The sequence below is a fragment of the Antedon mediterranea genome, chromosome 8 (genome assembly GCF_964355755.1).
Source record: "Antedon mediterranea chromosome 8, ecAntMedi1.1, whole genome shotgun sequence".
NCBI classification, from domain to species: Eukaryota; Metazoa; Echinodermata; class Crinoidea; order Comatulida; family Antedonidae; genus Antedon; species Antedon mediterranea.
The window spans coordinates 13344417-13370382 of record NC_092677.1 but is presented as its reverse complement, the minus strand read 5'-3'; the positions used below and the strand labels follow the sequence as shown (position 1 = coordinate 13370382).

The following is a 25966-nucleotide window of genomic DNA, read 5'->3' as shown; positions in this document are numbered from 1 at the left end:
CTGAAAGATGAGCTAATCCAGATTTTTATGACAGATTGATTGATGGATTATATCCAGACCCCAGGTGGCAGATCGTGAAGTTCCCATGTTGGCCTGCTCAAATCTGCCCTGACTGCAAAACCCAGATCTGAGTGGGTAAAGATCAAAGGCATATGTTTATCTGCTTTGATTGATTGATGTTTTTTCGAGGTCGTTGGTTTAGAACCATCAGTTGCCTCGTAAATCACTCTTTCGTAACCTTATTTATTGTTGACTGTGGCAGTGAGTTTTGTAGTGTTTTTTTGCTGCTTGAGATTGGACATAATTTACGGATATTGTTATCTTACAATAACAGTGCCAGAATATTTCCTTAAAATATTCCCCATTTGATGTGTAAATCATGAAAGAAGGAACAAAAGCTGTAAATTATTACAGGATAGATAAATCGTTAAGAGATATGAACAACAATCAAATCTTTTTACAATCTTTTCTTCACTCCCCCTTAAAGTTGTTGGCCAGAGGTCCCAGGTTTTTCCCCAACATCTCTGGCATTTTTCGGCTTTTCCATGACATATTTTAATGTCTTTTGGTGTTTAACAGTTCAGATTTAAACTTTACGTTTCTTATATTTGATAATTTATAAATTTAATTCACAACTGTTATGATTAGGCCTACTATTATTTACTGTATAAAGCCAGAAACCTAGCTGTAACAGTTACTTCTAACTGCATCTCCAGCAGGGCACAGTGGTAAATATAAAGGATTTAGCGAAACTTTAAAGTACCGTAGTCGCTAAAATAAAACATTCTGATAGCGACTTCCGCATGTGTAAAAGCATAAATACATATTTTATCAATAAATCCATATCCATATGCTGTGGGTCATCAAGTGTGTCTTGCCATCTCAGGTCCTGTTTCTGCTGCATAAAAATAAAAATGGTTTGAATAAATTAACTCCAATTTCTTGGGAGCAGAAACAGGTAAGTTTTGTGCTAACTGGTTAAAATGCAGCGCAAAACAAGCGGTTAAAAACACCCATTGAATTCGGTGTTGGAACGCAATTTAACCGGTTATTGCTTAGCAACTTTTAGCTGTAACACAAAATAACGAACACTGAATTAACTGCCAGGACCAATAGCAATTTTTGGGTAATTCTAACGATTGTTTTCAACGACCACCCACTGATTTAAACAGTCATTTTGGAGCAAAAAATTAGGAGAAATGTGGTCAATATAAAAATTAAATTTTTAAAATAATCTGTTTATTCGGCACTATGCAGCAGAAACCATGGAGTTACAAACCTCCATGGCAGAAATAGACCCTAAAGGTGATCAACCTTTATCACCTTCTTGATACTTAACTGAAATAGAATATTTTTCTGTGTGTGTTATAATTCATTTCGAATGTTCTGTTCTATTTGATACAACCAAATTTGATTTCAATTTTAATCCAATACTTTTTTTTTATTTGACCTGTTAACTGATTTAGTTATAAGCTTTATAAATTGGTCTTTTTTGTCCAGATAACTTAAACGATGTAATAATTATTAGATTTCAACATTTGGAAGATTGCCAATTTAAGATAAAATAAAAGAAAAGACCTGTAACTAATCATTATTCCAAATGACAGATCTGGGCCAGACTCTAGCACTCAGCATACTGTATGCTGACTGCAAAATCAAGTTATTGTCTTTAGTTATACAAGTTGATGTGATCATAAATCTAAGCTACTGTATATCCAGTTATAATAGTTGAAGGGAGGGAATCAAATATACAGTAATTTGTAATAGATCATAGGCCACTATGGTATTATGAACAAAAAGATACGAGAACATACACTGAAGATAATCAGTTTGTGGATGTATAAGTTACATACAGTATGAAAACTATACCCACACAATTAACCCCTCATTTCATGTGAATATTCTAAGAAAGCGGTAACATTTTATAATGTGAATGAGGTTAATTACAGATGTATATTGTCGTCTTCATTGATAGTATAAAAGTCAATAAAAAATCATAGTTTTATAAACATTCCAGTGCTGTTTTAACAAAATTCTGAAGATTTTAAATTCTTTAAAATAGGTTTTAACAAACAAATGCATAATGGACAATATAAATAATGTATTTAGAACCCATTTTAATGGAAACTTCGCCTTTTGTTCCCTGAATAGGGGTTGTACGTAATGTTAGTAAAACATATTTCCTTCTTTCGTTTCACTGGTAAGTGAAAAAAATAAATAAATAGTACAGGTATCTCCTGAATATTGGATTCCCAATTGAGGTAATAACTATTACCTAAACCGTACGACTATAATATTTTGTATACCTTTTTATGTTACAAAATTACTACTTTTTTGGTATATTGTTTACAGATATAATCCATTAAATTTATTTTACTTTTTGTTTTAGTTTAATAGTAATCAAATCTTAACAACAACTTTATTCCTTTTTTTATCCTTGTATCTTTAGACTCCTGTTTGTTTTACTCTGTTTTGTTTAGCTTTGCAAAATATATTTTGATTTTGAGAATGAAAATTTAATATGGATGGAGTGAAGTAAATTGTATGCCTATATATGCCAGTGTTGTACTGTTGATTTAACACAACAACATACATAATTAGGTGGAACAAAAGAAATTAATCTCTATTGTGTTAATTACAATGCAATTATAATTAGGTTTTGTTCAAGAGAGTAGACTGATCTAACTTGTCATGTGTAAACAAATTATCATAATGGTTAAACAATTTTGATCATCTGATTCTAAAATAAATGCTTACAGCGCCCTCTTTAGATTTAACAACTTTATAGTGGAATTTCAATTTTTTTGTTACCAAATTTCAAATGACTATACAGTATTTTCCATAAAAATGCAGGGTGAAAATACTGCAGATTCTTTAAACTTAAAGATATTGTCCCACTAATTTTTTTTTTATTTGTTGTTCAATATGTCATTTTAATTTCACTTACTAGTTATTCATTTTGACCAAAAACTGATTAAAAAAATGATCTACCTGAAAAAAATGTAATTTAAAGCAAAAAATAAGTGATTATTGTAATCACTTGCTCAAATATATACCCACATTAGTTTAAAGACTTTGATTATGCAAAAAAAACAATGAATAGATTAAATTCTTTTTTTTTTTGTACCAGGTAAATTGGTTTAATAAGGTTAGTCATTTTCCAGCCCTCATAAGAAAACTACGATTTCTAAAGTATGTTAATGAAGCCGTTTAATGTGACTATCATTTCCACTTCACTGAGCATGATGTTGTAATAATGGGGGAATAAACTTTTACAGTTTATTATGGATTTTTTTTCATTGCCCTCATAATGTCAATCATTCAACAAATAAATTGTGTAAAACGTTGATAGTTTTTTGTTTATATCGGGTGCCTTGTCACGTTTGTTTCTTATGTTTACTCATAATCTAAATAGGTTTAATAATTAATGACATGCCTATTTTTTTTGGTCTTAGTTTTCTTGCTTCTAGTGTCTCCTAAATGTCTCAAATATTGTAAAGGTTTTCGTTATAATAAAATGTAAATTTAAATGTAACCCCAAAGTCTATATCGTGCCTACTTACCAAGGGGATAACATAACTAAATGAAAAGATAACACCCTCCAATACAAGTTATTTCAGAAATCAGAAATCTAATTTTATTTAAATTAATCATGAATGTAATTTAATTTTACTATTGAAATTCATGAATGTTTTTATTTTTTAGTTCTTTAATCTATTGACCTTTTCGGTTTGAAATCATGCCAATTTGTAAGACTTAATGATTAAAATTAGAAAATAGTATATAATATCAATAAATAATTCTTAAAACTAGATTTTAACTTTTGAAATTATCTAAAATGTTTTCAATTTAATATTAAGTATTTAAAAGGAATATATACTATATAATAATAATAATAGTTCATTCTTATGTAGCGCATATAAGCAAGCTCTCAATGCACTATGTATACTATACTGCTGTGTAGATAATGATGTCATGCAATAAATGTTGTTTACAATATTCTATTGAATCACAAAGAGCTACGTATACTGTAATATATTAATTGTCTATAAGGTTCAAGGTGTGTAAATTATTGTGAAACTTACTGTACATTTCATTTACAAGGATTTTAAAATAGTAAGAAAAACGAAGAGAGAACAGACAGCTATAGAGTATTCACATTGGAGCGAAATATGTGTTAGGCCTACTATTAAATCATGGGAAACACAACAGACCTAGCGTGCCAACACAACGAAAGGCGGTCACTGTACATGCTTCCCAATGGGTAAAAAATTACCGGTGTGAGCAAATTCCTAATGGCCTGACATGCACCTCTCTCTTTCAGTCAAAACTATGGACGTCAGAATTGATTAATTGAGTTTCATTTTATGGCGACGTACAATCTTCAGAGGCCAGCATTAAATGATATAAATGAAGTGAGCCCTCTGTAGTAAACGATGTTTAGATTTAGTATAATAATAGTTTTAACCCTGAACAGAAAGAATAAAAATGTTATAATACTATGTTCGTCTTATTCCATAAAGATACATAATTTCATTCAACACATCTTGTGTGTATCCTTTGATTGGTTAATTTTGTATTCTATGGAACGGTAAAAGTTCTATTGCATGGGAAAAGTTCTATTCAATGGTTCTATTTAATGTTTCTATTACCATTACATGACAGGATGTAGTGTGTGCTATCTTCAACTGTTCTACTCCCTGGTCAAAGTCAGAGGGATTTATAATAATTCTACCTTCAGTATATTTGATTCTTCATTTTGAAACCTATTCATTAACGTTGTATTTCTGATAATTTTTGAGTAAGTTTCTTTTACTCTTTAAGGTTTAACCAGTCTGTATTATTTATTAGTTAATTCTTATGATATATATTATAGTATTAGTTTAGAATACTAAGAATTGACCCTATAATCTGAAGCTCTTTAGGACAGTAACACCAAGTGTGAACTCCAGTTCAAAATCAATTTACAGTTTCCATTTAGTGAAACACTTAAAGTTTACGAATTTCGACATTTATAAACTCTGGTATTATGGGATTGTTTTTATTTACGTTTAAATGACTTTAAATGGTTTATATTGATGAATAGATATACTAAATATTAAACTTATTGGCCTTCAAACATAAATGGGTGGCTAATAAAATATAGGGTACCTTCACACGTTGGCGTAAAACAACAAGTTGTAAGGTAATGCACGGATTAAAGTATCAAGATGTTCACAAGAACGTCATTTATTATGACAGATGTAAAACACAGAAGTGCAAGTTACTCATTTTATAGCAGCCATAGTATACATGATGGCCGTCTTTTTATTGCAACTTGATTTCCAATTCCTGAATCCAATTTTTTCCAGAAAATCTTGTTGTTTTTAAACGTCCCTGTACCACCGTAGCATAAACAATTTACACGCTTTGGATCTAAGCGAGCAGCTGAGAATGCAGGATGTAGGTTGTTGTATTGCCAGAAAAATGCACATTTGTACATTATTGCCCCTTTGGACAGTTAAATATATTATTGTTTTAGAATGTACACATACAGATTCTGTCCTTTTAATAAACTATAAATTACCTTTGTATATACTACTGTCTCTATCCAGTTCAGATGAGTTTTTACAAGAAATGCTTACCAATCTTTTTTTTCTAGACTAGCTGGGTCTCCCCAAGAATTCGGTCCAATTTCATGTGGGGATGGGATTATACCATATATATATACAGATTCCGTAATAAACTATAAATTAGCTTTATATACTGCTGTTGATGTTCGAAAATATTCTCTAGTTAAAGAAAATCAATTTTTAAGTTGTCTACAATGTAGAAACGTCACAACTTTTGGCCAATTGTGTGTAACCTTTTAATACAAGCTCTTAAAGATAAAAAGACACAAAATATTAAAAAACATAAAAAGATAAATTTTATATATAAATTTTAATTGTTATAAACTGTAAATTAACTTTGATGTTATGAAGAAGAAAAAATGTGATCAGTATACCATCTAGTTTTAAATCATATAAATTATAATTTTTAGAATGTTCACATATATAGATTTTTGTCCTTTACTAATCAACTGCAAATTAAAAAACGTATTGTATTTCCTGTTTTAAATCATACTGCTAATTCATGTAACCTTTGGCGGATATATTTAACATAATTATAAATCTAATGCGGACAGGTGTTACAAACTAGAAGGTCTCATTTGCACTTTACTTTTTTTTTTCAAACCAAAATGAATGGCTAGATTCAACTAGAACGTTTATAATACAAACGCTTTTTGCAACTTCCTCTTGGTCAACTCACCCAAACTGCATTGGTTGCTTTAACCAAGGAAAGTTTGTTGAGGAAGAATGATCAAAATACTTTTAAACGATCTTGAAAAATAGTAACGTTTGGCATTTTTAAAACTTGCACCCTTTTCACATCTGCAAAAAGTAACAGCGTGTAACAAGTTGTAACCATGTTTGCATAGTGTGAAGACAATTTGTGGAAAAACCTGTTTTGTTGTTACGGGATGTCCCAAGTTGTTACTGTACATGTGTAATTACCCTGGTATTAAACTGACCAATTATAGTACCGTAGTACAGTATGTATAATCCCACTTCGGGTCTAATCCCACTTCGGGTCTAATCCCACCCCATACTTTATGTCTGACTTCACAAACATGCATATCCCCATGTCTAGACTTTTGGTCTGGACGTAGGCCTCTCTCTATCCAGTTCATATGAGTTTTTACAAGAAATTTTTCTTTACCTAGGATCTCCCGGAGTATAGTCCAACCCCTGAAGTCGGTCCAATTTCATGTGGGGATGGGATTATACCAGAGGATATCAAATAAAATAGCACCCAACTATTTTTCTATAAGGTTTGTATATGTGTGTATGAAAACTTGGAGCAAATCATGAGATTAAACTATGTTACAAATTGTTACAACTTGTAACAATGTATGCTGGTGTGAAGAGGGTGGTCCTTTTAGAGCAATCTTCTTGCTTGAGTTTTCAATCCTCTTTGGTGTTTTAAGGGGTCATATGGGTAAAGTTGTTTTTGAATACTGTTAACCTTACTGTAAGTGTAAACATGCTGCCACTGTTGAGTAGTATAATGATTAAGTAATAGTAGATATGAAGAAGTTGAAAGCAAAGGGTTGATTGATGAATGGATTGGTAGATACATGATAGCAAAAGTCTGATGGATGAGTAACATGATTGATAGTAAGGTGCGTGATGGATAAACTGTAATTCGGTTTGAAAGCTGATTGAATGATTGATGTTTTTCGCAGGATGGATTCGCAGAGGTAAGGCTGGATTGATGTCACCAGCAGGAGAATGAACTGGCAGTGTAATAACTTGTGACCATAAGGGTCATTATGGTGTGAGGTAACATAGAAACTGGTCCAACACACTGACATGCATTTCAGAAATATAAACAAAGGGATTTGATTTATTCTAAAGCTCTGTCTACACTGACAAAAAAAGTGTGATGTGCCCAAATATGGTAATGATATGGCCAAATATGGTAGTGACATGACATCATGTCCATATATGGACAAATCACATTTTTTGTCACAAAAAGTTTGATAGTGTGAAGACTGGTACAAATGTATTTCAGTCAGTCGTCTTTAAATTGCAAAAAGAGAAAGTTTGTAAATAAATTATTCCAACAATAACATCAAATTTGCATATTATCTTTTTAATTACAATCATAAACAAAGAATTGAACCTATAATTGAGACAGCTATTTATGACCCCTTATGTTAAACGAACAAAAAAAGAGTATGATATTTTAGTCAGGGCAGGGAAAAGTATAATTGCTTTATCTGTTCTTTGACCAACCACAAGTGGCTGTTCGAAAATTAGTTGCTTTTTGTTCAAACTATTTGCATTGCATGCTTCCTTAAGTTACATCGTATTGGAAACCAGTCTTAACAAATCTCCCCAATATTTTTTTATAAATAAAAACAAATTATAAACAAATTTAGATATAGATTTGGGCACTATTGAGCCAAGATAACTTTAGAATATTCTGAAATCGGCAGAAGACCTTTTTTTGCACAATGTTATTTTTTTTCATAATATTCAAAATATTTTACTACTAGTTAATTTAATCAACATTATAATTAATTACTAGTTGACACTTTTCTCCCTTTTATCATCATGTCAATCTTATTAAAATCCTTGAAGTCAAAAAAGAAAAAGATCAAATGTAGCGTTAATCTAGAGATAAATTGTTTGTGTTGTTCGTTAGGACATTCAAATTCATCAATATCTTCGCCATATAGCTCATCTTTGCCTTGGGTTTTGTCATCCTCGTGCACTTTAACAATGTTTGAGTGACTTTAATTACTATATTAAACTATGTGATGAATAGCCTTCATCTCCTCCAGCCAACCTTTAAGTTTGTATGTCATGCAGCAACAACAAGGGGCCAATCACCCCCACAAAGCTGTCCTACTCTTGTGCCCCTAGTCAAAATATGTCGGATTTGTAAAATATAGCCTGTTCTTTTAACCAACTGATAAATTTGTACATGTAGAAAAAGTACATAGTTATCTATCAATGTGACGGTAACACCTACTAAAACAACATCGTTATTAACCACTTTGACATACATGTGTGCCTTGAGGGCGCTTTTCTAAGTGCTATTTAATTGTGTATATCGTTGCGAGAGCCCATAGATCACCATTTTGTTTGAGATACAGACTAATTGTTTTTTGTATCAAGGACTTGCGCTATTTTTTCCTTCTAAATATGCCAATTTTAATTATTTATTTTCCACTAATTAAGTCAAATGGATGAAATCGCTATTCATTGTATGCACATACATGCAGGACATGTTTGAACAAATGGCTTCCAGGCCACTCATTTTCAATAGTACCCATATAACTGCTATATTGATTCCTTTAGAATGTGTAATTTAACTTAATTTATTCACTGTTATTTTTAAGTCAACATAAAAGGCCACTTCGTTCCATCAACATGAAGTGTGCTCCACTGTCTGTAGCATTGTAAACGGTGAGCACCGCAGCCGGCGAGAACTGCAACCAGCGAGCACTGAAGTCGGTTAGCACCGCAGTCAGTGAGCACCGCAGCCAGCGAGCACTGAAGTCGGTTAGCACCGCAGTCAGTGAGCACCGCAGTCAGTTTGCACTGCAGTCGGTTAGCACTGCAGTCGGAGTCGGTGAGCACCGCAGCCGGCGAGAACTGCAACCAGCGAGCACTGAAGTCGGTTAGCACCGCAGTCAGTGAGCACCGCAGTCAGTTTGCACTGCAGTCGGTTAGCACTGCAGTCGGAGTCGGCGAGCACTGCAGTCGGTTAGCTCCGCAGTCGGTTAGCACTGCAGTCGGTTAGCACCGCAGTCGGTTATCACCCCAGTTGATCAAGTAACTGACAATAACAGATAATAATAGATAGATAGATTTATATAACACAAATAAACGATGCCTAGCCTATGCGCTCGACAATAAAGAGAAAGAGTGGAAACCAAAAGGAAGAGAACAAAAAGACAAAAACACCAAACTAGCACCCGAAACCGGAGTATGGGAATACACCATCACCGCTAACTGGGGATCAGTGTGTAAGTACCCCAGTTAGCATCGGTTAAGTCTTGATCTTTTCAGGGATCCGGTGCCTCCTACAGTAGCCTAGTCAGAAAACAACAAAAGGCAAGAAAGGGAAAAAAGCAAAAATAAAAAAATAGGTGTTTACTGTACACATGTAGTAGATACATTAGGTTTACCCTATATAAACACTTTGCATTTTATGTGAAATTTCATTATTTCAAAATCTAACAAATTTTTTCCGTATTCATTCAAATAGACATGTTTTTCTCTTTTAATGCTTGAATAAAGTAGCCAGCATTGGAACATAATGTCTGAATTCATTATTTATATTAATTATTAGAAATTACAGTATCAAATGACGATATAATATTGAATGTAATAGTCTATACTAATCGGCGAAAGAATCTTAAGAACATTAAGTATATATAAATTGACCATACATGACCCTAAATGTACACCTGTATAATTGTACAGTGTATTGTTAATGTTAACGAGACATAATTTCTTTCCATCAACTCGTTGTTAAAATACAAGAAAGGAAATGTAATTCTTATCCATCGCATCCTTTACCATTATCTTCAGGATCTTTTATTGTGCATGCTTGATTGATTTATATCATCTTGTCCATGTCGCTGATTGATGGCAATAATAGGTTCGTGCATGCAACTGTATAGTCACCTTTCCTCCATCTATCACAGGTTGGCGTCAGGCTGCCGGCTTACATCACATATCCCCCGTAATTGTACTTCGTGTTTGGATTGACTAGGGATGCAGTTTTTCAATCCATAATTTTCAGGGTTATTTGTTGGATTATTTGAAGTATTTTTCTTTTCTACTTATAATGGTATAAACAATAATTGTTTAAAAAATGGCAGCGATAAGTATATATAAATTGACCATACATGACCCTAAGCGTACACCTGTATAATTGTACAGTGTATTGGTAATGTTAACTAGACATTGCGTTAAATAAAAGACATACGATTTTGATTTTCTTTCTCATCTAGAATTTGAAACAATGCTGCAACACAAATTAAATCGTAAATTAAATATTTATTACTGAAAATTTAAGAAACATTAGCTGCTTTTGGCAAAGTAGCACTACTGATTTATTTTTGTAAATTCAGATTCATAGATGTTTATCTAATAATGATTTTTTCATCTGGATTTTGATTGCTTTGTTAGACCTATATATATATATATATATATTGTACTAATTTAAGGTCCGGTTTCTGTTGCAAAAAAAACACCAATTAGTAGTCACCATGTGAATAAATTATCCCAATTTCTTGAAAATTTCAATAATCATGGCAGCATGAAAATAACGGTTAAAACACTTAGAACATTCAACTGGTTATCACTTTGCAATTTTCTAATTGCAAAATAACCATTATTTGATCTATAGTATCATGTCAGTTTGACCGCCTGACCGGATTGCATTTTTGTGTAATTTTTTTTAAATGGTTATTTAGAATAAATGTGGTCTGTATAAAATTTATATTTTTGAGATGAAAAATTGATTTATTCGGCACTAAGCAACAATTATTGTTATATAAATATCTTTATAGGCCTAATCAGTTCTGATCAAGTTATCCTCCATAAAAATTAAAAGCAATTTCATGATTGTGGGTAAATTAGTTGATATCACTGTTGAGTAGAAAAACCATTATTATTCTGATGATTTTAATTTTTTCCCTTTTTTATCATGTTCATTTGACTGATTTTTATTAAGTAACGAATGTCGGCAGGTGGGATAATAAACTTAATGATCTCCTTAAAATAGTAAACATTTTACACCTCCTACTAAAACTCATCATTGTACATATTTTTGAGTAGCCTTCATTATTTTCTGACATAATTCCAATAAATTAAATTGGTTGTTGGTAACACAGAAATGACATACAAGCCCTATATATAATGTAAAAGGAAATGATCAACGATAATTACTGATTTTTATTAAACGAAATCTTTAATTTGGAATTTTTTACGAGACGCAAATCCGTAACAAACAAAGTTTATTGGATATAATGCGATTAACTGACAAGCTACTTTGACGCGAGACTGTTATGAAATGTTTCTTTGCATTATGAATTTCACCTGTGCGTCATTTTGTCTGTAACCTATACAAAAGGTGCTATATCTTTCTAACATCTACGTTAATCTTATTTTACATTGTTTTGAATACTGTACTTCTTTATAACTTTTTATTTTTTTATTCCTCGGTTTTCTATAGCTTCAACTAGGATAGGTGGCACCAATCATTAGTACTATGGTTTGCATGCTGCCATACTGCTTTTTAACTCTCTATTTTAAAAATGTGTTGCTGACCTGGGAATGTGTTGCTGACCTGGGGATGTGTTGCTGGACTGGGGATGTGTTGCTGGACTGGGAATGTGTAGCTCACCTGGGGATGTGTTGCTGAAACCTTAGTACTATTGTTTGTATGCTGGCATACCGCTTTTCAACTATTCCTTCCAACGTCTTTCATTTGTTTTTCACAGCGCTTTTGGTTTTTGGTACTTTATAAAATTAAACTATTAACAATACAGTATTATTTTTTGACATTAATGAAAATAGAAATTATATAAATATATATTAATCAATATAGTTTAATTTGATTATCTGAGCATGCTCTCTGCACATCTTCTGTATGAACTAGGCCGCATTAGCGCAAGACAAGCTGTTTCACATCTCACATCTGAGGTTCATAATTCAAAGAGGAGAGACCAGATAATAATGAAATGTACTTCCATCAGTGATTTTACTGTTAGTGTTACTGTTCTTGTAGCCGTCTTCTTCTGAAGACACATGGCCGTCATTTACGAGTACATAGTATCAGTTCACTAATATATTTATACCAAGCTAAACACTTATTTAAATTTGTTATTTATATAACATTGAGAATATATATCATTTTGATGCTAGTCAATGAACAAACAGGAATAGGTGGTGAAAAACTTTTATTTTAAACGTAGACATGGGGAAGTTAATTGCTTGATGGTTGTTGTATCTTCTATTCTTTTGTGCGTTAGATATTGATACAAAGTTAGTCTACCTTTAAAGGGCCTACGTACCTCTAGTTTCGGTGCTGGCACAGAAAATACATTTGTGTGGAAATGTTTCGTTTTCACCACATGCCATGTGGCTTGTGCTAATCTTTTTACTTAAAATGCGCGTAGCCAAGTGAAATGTTTTGATGTGAAATTGATAAGTCGCTAATGATATACGCGCAATAAGATGCAAACGTGAACTGGATCCGGACCGGAGCAGGTGTTAAAGACCCTTAAGCTACTCTATGTTATATAGTCTTCTTCAACATCCGTTGATTTAATTTTATACATGGCCAAAACATTAATTATCTTATTATATTTTATTTTCATTATGAAGAAGGTAGCCTAATTGCAATTGACTATATACTATTTCTTAAATTTATGTATATTATTTTATTTTTATAAAAAAAATAATAATCAATAAAATTGATAATATATAAGAATATATAGAATACAAACTGAAATATTAAAAATGATGATACAATGAAATTATTATTTCTTGTGAATAGAAGCTAATGTTGATAGTATGGATGAGTGAGTTATATCACCGACTGTTGTTTTCTATACATCATTGATGGATCTTCATAAATCTGTCTCCTCCTTATCAACATCATTTCTCTGTCATTTTCTTGGCAGGTTAATATTGTAAAAAAATTAATGTCGTTCACATCCGTTAACAGTGGGTCTCGGCTCCCCTATGTCGCCTTCATTAATCACACATGTTCTGATCCGTAACTTATCACAACTTTGTGGATTTTCGATATGAATGTGGAGCATATTTGTGAATAAAAGACAATGTATATATCTACGATGTTAAAATAATTTGAACTGCTCAAATTCTTAAAAATTTTATATCTGTCTCTTGATAATTATTAAAATTTAATTTTTAATGAGAGGAATGATAAATATGTGGTAATATGAAAATGTACAAACAAAAATATGTTTTATATGAATCTTTTCTTAGGATGATCATTTAAGTAAAGCAAAATAATTAGATATTTCTGTGTGTTTAAAAGTACTTATAATTGCAAAATTCATATGCTGTTAATTTTAAAACGGGTGTAATTTTTTTTTTAGTTGCAACTTAATTTCTTGCGTTGGCTATCAAGCTATGTAAACTTCAAAGTTGGAATTTGTCAAACACAAAATCTACCAATTGAATCAATAATTATAACTCGCACAAGAACAAAAAAAAAAAACACAACTAAACTGATAATGTAATTGTGTTAACTAAAAGTGTTGTTTTCAGGGGGTTTGTGCGTAGATTGCAATTAATTACAGATTATTTTATAATTAGGCCTACATGCATTGTTTCATCATTACAAATTTTCGACATTTCACTTTTCCAAGTTGGAACCTCTGCACCATAGAAAATCATTTTCTGTTAGGCTATTATAGCTATAATTTCTAATAGTACCAGCAGCGGATCTAGGATTTTGAAATATGGGGACGTGAAATGAAGTGGTGAACTTAATTTGATGTCCTGTCTTTTGTATTACGGTAATTTGTGAAATTTAGAGGGGGCCGAGTGTTGTTTATACACCAACAAATAATGTTTCAATGTCAGGTCTCTAGCTCGAACCCAAGTTTTATTTAAGAGATTTGTTAAATTAAATATGTCTGCCCTCTTTTTAAAAATGATAAAAGTCTAGATCATTTTGTTTTTTGTTCTTTTCGTCTGAAAAAAGTTAATCGAACAAGGTCATGTAGAAGAAGAAATTGATAACTTTTATTTCATATATTTTTAGTTAAGTGTATCTGTTTATTATTTTGATGAAAACCATTCATAGAAATCCTTGTTGGCAATATCATTTTCCTCAAAGCGCGTCTGGAGTTTTTTTTACTTCAGAATATCAACTCTGGAGAATTATAGCAACTGCCAAAAATAATTATTCAGGTGTCCGATGACTGGGATTCACAGACTGTACTAAAATTTTAAATTCATTATAAAAAATGTGTGTGATGTATAAAACACCTTATGTGTTGTTTATAGCAACTTTGTTTCACTTTGTATAACTGCTGATAATGGGCATAATGAACATTTTAAACCTACAAGTGCAAATTACTTTACTTTCTCAAAAAGTATTAAAATATTATAAGAATAAATATAATAACAATAAATATTTTTAACTGAATCCAAATGATTTGGACATTTTACCTCCAATTATTGATGTTTTTATAAAATAATGCATTTTCGTAACTTTAAGAACATTAAACCAGCTTATTGTCTTAAATGTACGTTAAATATAAATATTGATATAATAATAATAATAATAATAATAATATTAATATTAATAATAATAAAAGGTTTATTATGATAAAAAGAGAAAAATAATGCACTACCTCAGTAGCCCACATCAAATGTTCTTCCGTTTAAATCATCTGGTGTTTATAGCGGGCCCCTTAAATTATTAGAATCAACTTATTTTAAACAATTTTAACTGTTTTTAGATGAAAATTTGGTCCATACATTTTTATATTTAAATATAGTTGGTGACCTTAAATTTAATCCAAAAAAAATGTAGGTAAAGTGTTTAATGTAAATGTAAAGTTCTTTTTTGTTGATCTAATAATATATACTTAAGCAACCATGTATCACAAATGGGATGAAGGTGATATGACTTCCCTTATCATACAGAACCAAAGGTAATCAGTTCGTTGTTGACAACAGAGTGGGAAATTAAAACATCTTCACTAACAGTTTGGTAAGAAATTACCACCATACCCAAATCCAATGTCTTTAACAATACTACCTACACCTTTAAAAATAAAATGACCATTTTTGTAAATATCTATTTAAACATTTCAAATCATGTCATCATGATTTTTGATAACCCCTTTATCAGGGCTACACCTAATGATTTTATTTAACAGAAAGTGTTTACATCTAGAATAATCAACAACCCATCTCGACAAATGTTTCTGTCCAGGGAAAACATTGCCAGTTAGAATTTACACTGTTGTCAATAATGAAACATTTTTCTTTTTTGCAACATATACTCAGTCAAAATATGAATCCCGCGGGAGACTGTGAATGACCTTGGTACTCAGGATAGGGGCTTTTTACAAATTATAATTATTATATTTATCCCTAAAGCCGACAAAAAACTTAATTCATAGTCCGCAAATGTTATTAGCGTGATCACTTCCCCCCTTCCCAAATGGGTTAAAAACTAGGGTATCTGAAATTGACGAAAGGAGAACATATTAGCGCATTAATATGCGGTGTCACATGACATTAGTGCCCTTTCTATAAAGAAACTATGTTGAAATATTACGTATACAATGATATAAACAGAAACACCATTAATAGATATTACCTTTACATTTATAAAAGAAAGTGTAATGATTAATCATGCACATCAAATTATAAGGTTATGTTGAAATAAATTGACTACAAACAAAAGTTTTGACTTTATTTAATATGCCATGGTAGGATATCTACATCTAGCAGAAGACCAGAGATTAGTCTAATTTAGCTGCGATACTCTTTTACATCGTAGATTTTTTCATAATAAATTTAACCTAAACATTCAAAAACAATTTCCTTCTACCCAATAACAAATCAGAATGTTAAAAAAAAATTGCATAGGAACATGTTTCCTCGTTGCATGTGTTTATACTGATTTAATGTTATTAAAATATAAAAGAATAAATATATCAAAATGAAATGACATTTTTTCATTGACCAACAGACTGTGACAGAGACTGGTAGGCGAGTAGATAAACAGGCATCAATAAAGACAGGCAGGGGAAAACATAATCATAAACTTAAACAACATTTTACACCAAATTACCATATATTGTTAATTTTAATAACTTATGAAAATATAAAAAGTATGTTAGTGATCTTTTCAAGCAAATCATTTTTCCAGAGTCGTAAACATAATGGACAATTTACCCCAAAATCATTATCATAATTAGTTTTACTAAATGAATTATGGAAATAAGTGATTGAGATCAACAATATGTAAGACTATTTCCCAGAAAAAATGTACATATAACAATCAATGAAAATGATGAGGTGTGCAGATGGGGTTTGTGGAACTAGTGGTGGTGGACGATAAATTCATTCTCCTCTATCGAGTTATGCTTTTGTATCTCAAGCAAAGTCACATTATAATTAGCGTCATATAACTGCAAAGTGTTTAGACTCGATTTACAAAAAAAGCGAAACAGATTGGGCCAAACATTCGGGTTGTAAGAGAAAATTTGATTGGTTTGAGATCAAAATCAATGATGCATAACTTTTGTATCATAAGCTTTGTACACTAATCTTGTACCTAGGCTGTCGTAACAAACAAAAGATCATGAGTAGTAAGAGGTGGCTTCCACTAATCTTTTCCTGGTTCAGTCCTATGGAGTTGTACGCTGTGTGTGATACAAAAGCATAACTCTGTAGGTCTGAACAGACCCCTAAGCTCTGTCTACACTATCAAACTTTATGTGACGAAACAATGTTATGTGCCCAAATATAATGATGATGTCATATCACTACCATATTTGGGCACATCTATTAGATAGAACTTGTACAATATAACAACATTGAACAGAACATTATGTAGAAAAATGTAATATCTTTGAAAATCAAACACACTCTTGTTCAAAAGTTGATTGTGTTCTTTTTTTAAAGTTGATTTTTAGTAATTTTCCACAATTGTTTTGTGGTTGAAAAACTCATTATGCATTTATGTTGATCTGTCTTTTTATAGATTTATGAAAGATATAAGAAATAATTCTGTTATTTTTTCTTATTATTTATATGCTTGAACTTTCATTTATATAGCCAACATTAAATGGACAAAGATAAATGGACAAATTGATCACTGTCATATTTTGACCATTAGATAACCATTTGACAATTATTATATATTAAAGAAATATCATCTTCTGCAACGTCTAAATAATTCTTTATTAAAGAATGATACAGACTTTGATTGTTTTCTTCTATGTGACCCAATTGATTTATTTGAATTTAGAACTCTATGAGGCAAAATACTTTTTAAAAAGAACTTTAAGACTGTTTTGTGCCTAGCTTACAATAACATTAACACTTTTTTCTTAATATTATTAGTGAACAATTTGAATGGAAATATTTTTTTCGTTAAGACCTTTTCAATCTATTTCGTATCTAAACTGATTTTAGCCATTCTCTCCGGAGTAAGGGAACAATACAATTTGAGCAAGATTATCAAGTCTCAATGGAGACTGAGACAACATCAAACAACCACTTTGTTTATAAAACATGGTCGGCAAAAAGAAATGACAGTGGAATATTGTTTGTTTCCACTAAAGGCCCCAGTTGTGGACAGTACCATTTTCAGGTAGGGGCATTCATATACATATTGTTCTCTCACTATGGAGAAAAGGGCTAATGTCGGTTTTTTCAGGTAAGCGAAAAATGATAGATATATATATTTTTGTAAAAAGAACAGTAAATATTGTTTCTCTCCGATCTCCTTCTTTCTCATTTTTGCTTTGCTCATATGTTTTCCACAACTATGTGGCCGAGACGCTTTTTCTTTTTTTTTTTTTTTTGTGTGTGTTTTCTATGACTTTGACCAAGACTTTTTCTTTGGTCATATGTTTACCATTTACCATCTATGCGAGTTTTAAATGTAATCATGTTTGTTATGGATATAGTTTTCTTTTTTTCTTTTGCCAATTCTGTAAGCTATTTTATAGCTTTTTATTTTGGTTCTCACAAACAACTTTTGACTTGTGTATGTACGGTACATGGCGCCCTCTGTGAAATTTGAATTCAGTTTTATTGGTGGGATTTTTAAAATACTTTTTGTACATTAAATATTACACACATAGGTGGGACTAGTGCTGCGCAGTGAAAGGTTAAAGAGTAGATTAGTAATCTCTGTTCATAGTTGTTCATACATTTTTATTTTTTACAATGTTGTTCTGTGTGGACTGTAGACCAAGAAATGATCGTGGTCAGTTTTTTAGTATTCTTTCCTACTGTATTATACATGAACCAGTAAAGTCTTTGATCTGTTTTAATCTAACCTTTTCATAGAGGTCACATGCATAATAACATTACATGAATAGTTAAAAATTTCCCAAAGATTTTATAGCCGGAGGCTAGAACGTCAACTCCAATGTTATTGCAGTGATGAATGATTGTTCATGAAGGGGAAGCAACAAGATGGCGGCTGTAACAACCATTTGATATGCCCCCTACGCAGTCATGCACTACTATGACTGTGTTGGGCGTATTGGCGTGAGAAGCAGTCTTTACATTCTCCCTTTGATATACGCACGCACCATATTCTATATTATCCTCGTATACAAAAATTGCTAGAAATTACCCAGAAATTATTTATACCATTGTGATTAACAATATATTTAAATTATAAAAACTTTACTGTTTTTATTTGGTCGTAATTTGTTATATTAGATTATTGTTTTATAGGTTAAATAATATCTTTGAACAGATTTGCGGCCACCATCTTGTTGGTTCCCTCTCCTGTTGGAATCACCTTCCAGTCAGGATTATGCCGTCTAGCCTTTGGCTTATAACAACTCTCTGATATCAAGTAGCTTTGATTTGAATATTGATTTTTTTTTATTCAAACCTGTAGGTTATCAAACTTGGATAGATAACTAAACTGAGAAATACCGGTTTTTCATATTCACAACTAATAATGTAATATTGAGAGTATTTATAATATCTAGTCAATTTAAAAAAAATTCATTCCTTTCATTTTCAAAACCTTCTGTTCCCCTCATCTTACTCATCCTTTCAATGTGATAGTTTACAATTTTCAAAATTATTAATTAATGGTTTGAGAAAAAAAAAAATGATGAAAAAAGAGAGAGAGGAGTATTTTAAATGATGTTGAAATGATTGATTGGGGAGAGTAGGTGCCTGTGTGTCCACGTTGACAAGTCGTCATATGGGGAATTGTATATTTCACCTGAATGACGAACGACGATCATTAAAAGATCCAATGAGTTATGAAATGAAGTGAATTATCATCGCACATGTCAACAACTAGGATGGGTGATTGATAACCTTTAGATGTGTTTTCTTCTCGCGCCGTACACACACAAGATGACTTTTGAAATACAGCCAAGCAGATGGGATATTCAACCTCTTGTATATTATATATTCTACTAATCAATGGTATTTACCTATTAATATAGTATAATATGAATTATATCATGTTCTTATTTTTGAGTCAATTATGATATCACTTATTACATCATCGTTTAGGCTTTCGAACTATTGTTAAAAAAAAAATCTACAGTAGGTAGTAAAGTTTAAATGACTTGACATGTATTGTTTGGTTATTAATAATTCAAAAAGGTATAATTCAAAATAGTTTGTGATAGTAATTCCCTCTAAAATTAAACAACTTTAAATGATAACTTAAGTCGAAACATTGGTTTTGGCATAATAGTAGTAATGTAGATTGGATTAGGTCTTAACGGACCCATGTTAACCATTAGTACCAGGTCTACCTAGAACGACAGGGAATGACCCAGTACACCAAGGTAACCCCCTACTCTTCTGAAAGATGCACTAGGTTCTTTCCCGGTTCTTTAACGTGTGCACAAGCTGGACCTCCAGTTTTAAGTCCTTGTTATCCTAGAAGACTGCTTATACAACCAAAACTACGATATTGTCAAGTAGTTGAGCCAATTATATGATTAAAGTTTGTTGCTCCCCTGCCTTACAGCTCGGCCACATTGCTTGTTATCTGGACGTGTGTTTCAGTAGGTTCAGTGCCACCTTGCATCCAAGTAAATTCAATAATTTGATACCCTATTCAGAAGAATATTATAACACAAATTCCACACTTTTCAATAGTAATACTCAATAATATTTGAAGCTCATCAGTAATCAATCTATCCATCTATAAACTATTACTCTCTATTGTTTATATTGAACTTTTTTAATCAATAACAAAAGTAATAGATTACTAAATTTTTATTTTTGTTAACATTTTTTTTCCAATTATTAGCAAACTAGTCTGTCTCTCAGAATGTAACATTAAACTTTTCTTATAAAATACAAAACAAATTTTCTTTGAAGTTATAACCAAAGTTAGTTTTTAGACGGACGGTTTTAACATCATGAGAAGAAGAAAATATAAGATGTCTCCCATCTAACTTTTGTCACATCACCCAGCTCATCTTTACATTCATCATAAAGCAGCCTATATTTAATTCTCATTATTGACAGTTGAAATTCACTCGTCTTTTCCCTCAGGACCGTAGACAACCAAGCCAACTCATATTTCCAGGCTTTCTTATGATCGCATTATAATGTCTGTCATTAAATCTTGATTGATTGACATTCTGAATAGTAATAAGAACCACGGTCGTGACAATCAATCAGACTAGTGTTGTTGCAATGGTGTTATCTTTGGCTATGTTTGGTGACGATAGTCTTCTTCTTCTAAGATCGTCCTTTGTTCTTGTTCTTCATCATCCAATTGATGGCTTTTCTGACATATCCCTAGCTGACTTAATTGTTATGGGGATGTTTTTTTTTATTCATAAATTGCTTATTATTATTATCTCTTTTTGATGGTGATTTGCAGTGCTGTTTATATAGATAACCTAACAAAAGTCAGGGGTTTATTGTGGTTAAAGGTGCTAATCTTTATTTGTGAGTTAATTATAGGAAGATAATTCTCCTTTTATAATACATAGAATAAGTAATATCTACTAATGTAATGGCTACTATTTTCATGTCATTCAATGGTTTTGTTAACATTCTGTAATAGCGCGTATACATTTTCGACAACAGGTAATTTTGCATTGAATTATGCTATCACACTCTTCTTTTACCTATAAAGTATAACACCATTTAAAGAGAGAAATAATCTTTAATTAAATATATAAAATTACAATAATATAACTTTTCATCTTATTAATGGGCATGGCCAAACTGAAAACAATGTAACCTTATTGTAATATTTAGCTTGTATTTATATACAGTACATTTACAGCCACAACACACAAATTTGATTTTAAAACTGTGATAGGAACATATTAAAAATAAGCTGTTTGTCAGGTTTATCGATCGTCCTGGTATTTTTTGTGATAACTTATTTTCAGGTGGACAACTATGTTAATAACAGATCCCTGAATATCATTAGCACTTATAATATTTAAAAGTGTCATTCCATATATGAAAGATTATTTCAAGCACTCTTTTTACAAAAAAAATCATGATTGATTAAACAGTAATGACATCATTGATTACAACACATGTATGCTAATTTAATGCATGTCAGTTTTTTTTTCTAAATAGGGCAACTGCTAATTTTTGGGGTAAATATTGGGTCACCTAAAAAGAACGACTATTTTAATGTCAGGATGTGTGAACTAGATGTTTTATGGGTCATATTCACCATTATGTTGTTATCAGTGGGGGAATCTAAGATTCTGTTCTAGTTTTGAAGTATTAATTTATTATTAGTTAGTGTTATAATAAAACACCATAAACTGTTCATTTAAAGGAATGGGATTAGTTAAAATAATTAATTTTATTAACAATACTCATTAGTAAGAATGTTTATAATGAGAAAATGTTTGATGGTAGTGAAAATGTGCTGGTAGTATTATAGTACTGGATACAACATATAGAGTTATTACTCGAATCTGATTGGTTAAAAGTGTTGAAGCATTCAATGCATATGATTGGGTAAGCACTAACCTTGAGAACTGCTTAACAAATTCTCATTATTTGGGACATTTTGATTGGATAAAGCTGCAACTGATTTTGTTAAAGTGGTTAGCTAAGATGTTGAGAGATGAACTTTTTTATAGGGAGATATAAATTGGACAACCTAATTACAAACAATTATTACAATAGAAATGATATACAGTTTCATCTTTGTCTGTTAGAAGAGATAAATTTCTTATTATATTTTGTTCTGGTGGGGTTTCTGGACTGCAGCACAGTTCATAACTGTATTTTAATAAATACTCGTCACAATGATCGCTTGTGCTTCAGACATCAAGCACCAAGGACACGTGTTTTTTCCCATTTTATAGCAATCAGGTTACCCCGTGTCTGGGACCAGCTTCCCAGACCGTTGACAGATGCTACAGTCCTAGAAAGCCCATCAGCCTTCATTAGAAAAGTTCATATTCATTTTGATTCGCTGTAACTGTATTTTGTCTTTACGTCTTTTATGTGTAAACTAACTTTGGGGTTGGGTCAACCGGCTCAGCTACAGTGATTAAGTTCACTTAGGTTTACCCTGGTCTCCCCAATTTCATTTTTTTTGTTTTGTATATACTTAAATAGACCAAATAAATAATGAAATGAAATGAAATGAAATAATTTCATGAGGTGAAAGATTATATTTTCACGAGGCAAAGCCGTCTATCTAACACAATGTGACCAACAATCAAATGAATTTAGTGTTAGTTATACAGGTAGTATAATTGTAGTTATCCTTTAGATTATATTTAGAGGTATGGGATGTTCCTCAGTTTATCTAACATACCACCAATCACGTCCTTTGCCCTCAGTATGTTTAAATTCAAAGTTCTATCAATAAAATTTATATAAATGTTGTTTTCCAACAATTGAATAACAAATTGATTGATGGTTATAAAGGGAAAAATAAATAAAAGCTTTGCTGCTATGTACATAGTACCTCAAGTCTTTTGATTCATAACATAAGAGTTTACAAACAGTTGGTGAACATGTAAAAGGTACATTTTATGTTGAGGAAAAAAAACCATTAAATCTTGTATTTTATAACTTGATTTAAGGCTACAATTTGTTCCTAATGTAATTGTATATCTTGTTCTTTGAATTTGAATGAATTACATGATGTCAATGGCAATTTTAAAACTTGATATGTATGGCAACGGGGTTGTTATGTAACTCTTGATCTTATGTAATGTGAGTGAAATGATGTGTTGCCCTGATGGTAAATTAAGTTCTGGAATCTTAAGTTTACTAGTATAAGCTTTTTTCACAAAAAAAATTACAGCAATATTGCAGTGATATATTGTATTACAATAATAAGAAACCTATGAAATCAATTGTTTGTTTTAATAGCCTGACCCAGACTATAGAATGTCCCTTACCTATTAATATAAACTTTCTGTATTATCTTTAGGGTATGTTCAGACCTACGGAGTTATGCTTTCGTATCACAGCCAAGGTCATATTTTAATGAGCGTCGTAAGAGCAAAGTGTTCAGATTCATTGCAACGAAGTTGCGTTACAAACGGATATGATGTCACTCGCTGGCGATTAACCAAACTCTAACGCACGCATAGACCTACCTTCGTTGTTATTAAAAGTAGTAGTGGTTGGTTTAGGAGTTACAGGCCTAGACCGAACACTTGGGCTCGGCATTATCGATTGGTTGTCAGGCATACCAACCAGCCGATCGTTTTGGGGTTTGGCTTTATATTTGGTCTATGACCTAAAATATCATTTATGGCAGAAAAATGTTCGAATCCTGTACTTGCACCGGCTCCAGATTTATTTACTCGGTCTTTCGCCGCTTTATACGACGACCCCTTCAATTTCGTTTGGATATTAAATCCTTCTTTATGATGATGGCCCATCTGCTAACGTGTCCGCCATCTCGTTGAACACAGACATCTTGTTGCCGGTGCTTTTACGCCAGTTTTTCACTTCCAACCGATCTCTGAACTCAGGGCTCCCCACAATGAAATAAGGTATTTTACTTCGGTTTCTCACCAATGCGCACGCTTCGATGACATTTTAAATTAATTAATATAATAATATTAATAATAATACTGTATAGTGTAACAACAAAAGGTATGATTTTTTCGCACGTTCACCCTTCACAACAAATGGATCAGCTTGGCTTTACGATGAGGAGCACATGTCACGATGTGATGTGGCGAATATTGTAATTTGATTGGCTAGATATCTAACCTAGGTCATATTCATCGATGCGTGACTTTCGTATTGTAAGCGACGTCCACTAAACTCATACCTTGAGCTTTCGTAGCGTACGAAATATCAGTGTCGTACGAGGTGGCTTCCACTAATCTTTTCCTGGTTCAGACCTATGGACTTGTACGCCGCGTACAATACGAAAGCATAACTCCGTAGGTCTGAACAGGCCCTTAGTTACTTTTAAAAGAAATTAGTAAAATGACTTTAAATTATCTGTCTAAATACTAACCTTGTTTACTATGCTTTTATGATATTAATAGTTTTGTTACATTTTCTTTTCATATATCATAAATATTGTAGAGGCCCTTATGATACATGCTTTTGATAAGTGTCCCAGATGAGTAAATGTGGAATGGACAGAATAGATAGAAACAATATAAAATTGCAAACTTAAAATCTGTCAATATTATAGAGTACAATCAAAAGAATCTTTAATTAAACAATTCTTAGCGATGCTTGATATTATTGTACTAATAAATAGCACTGATGCTGAACATTAATCTACAATATATCGCAATAAACTTTGACAACTTATGGCCAGAACAAGTTGAATCCAATGATTGAAATCAAACTTTTATGGCCAACAAGAGGAAATTTATCTCAACTCGCATTCCCCCAGCTAAATCAAACATTCAGATTATTTTATGAATCTAGAGGTTAATGCCTGATAATTTGAAGCAATGTTGGACGGACATACACAGATATCAGAAATATGTATTTTTACATGAGACAACATTGAGACGCGGCGTGTCATGTATTATAGCCAGACAGAATTTATAACTAGGAGAATCTGTCAGTCAATGGTGAATTTGCAATTCCATACAGTTATCAATACCAGAAGAATAGCAAGTGAACTGTCTCCTTTCAAAAAATGATTAATATTTTGAAGATCATCGTTTGATCTGAACTGACCAGTGTGATGCTGTGATCTGTTCAGCTTGGACATTTTCTACTTGTTTCTAGGACTAAATGGGGCCATAATCTGACATGAGTGAAGACCCAGTGTAGACACAGTGATACCTTCAATCATGTAAAGCCATTTTACTTGACCAATATTAAGAACTGCATCAAACTAATTCATTGACATAATTTATCTTCTCAGATTGGAGTACTTACCTGCCGTTTATTCATCAATTTATTGTTAAATTTGTTTACAAAATACATATAAATCTGATGAACAAATGGTTATACAAAATATAGTTCTTTGATTCGTTATTGATTTACTAAAGAACTGTCACTTTTCAGACTGTTAGTTTGTTTAAATGTAGTTTTTGTTGTGATTGATTCCTTGGGGTTAGTTAGGCCTGACAAAGTTAGCAAAGCTTCACACATACAGTGACTGTTAAGATGCGAGATATACACGCTGAGACACACCTCACCTTGTGGCAGGTATGCTAACATCAATGATTCCCTGTGTGACGTACCTCGTCAATCTCAAACCATTG

The 25966-nt window shown here is 31.9% G+C and overlaps 1 long non-coding RNA gene across 2 annotated transcripts in view; it reads left to right on the top strand.

Moving 5' to 3' along the window:
• The window catches only part of LOC140056862 (uncharacterized), a 213314-nt gene that overhangs the window by 2761 nt on the left and 184587 nt on the right, over positions 1 to 25966 (top strand). The window lies entirely within an intron of this gene.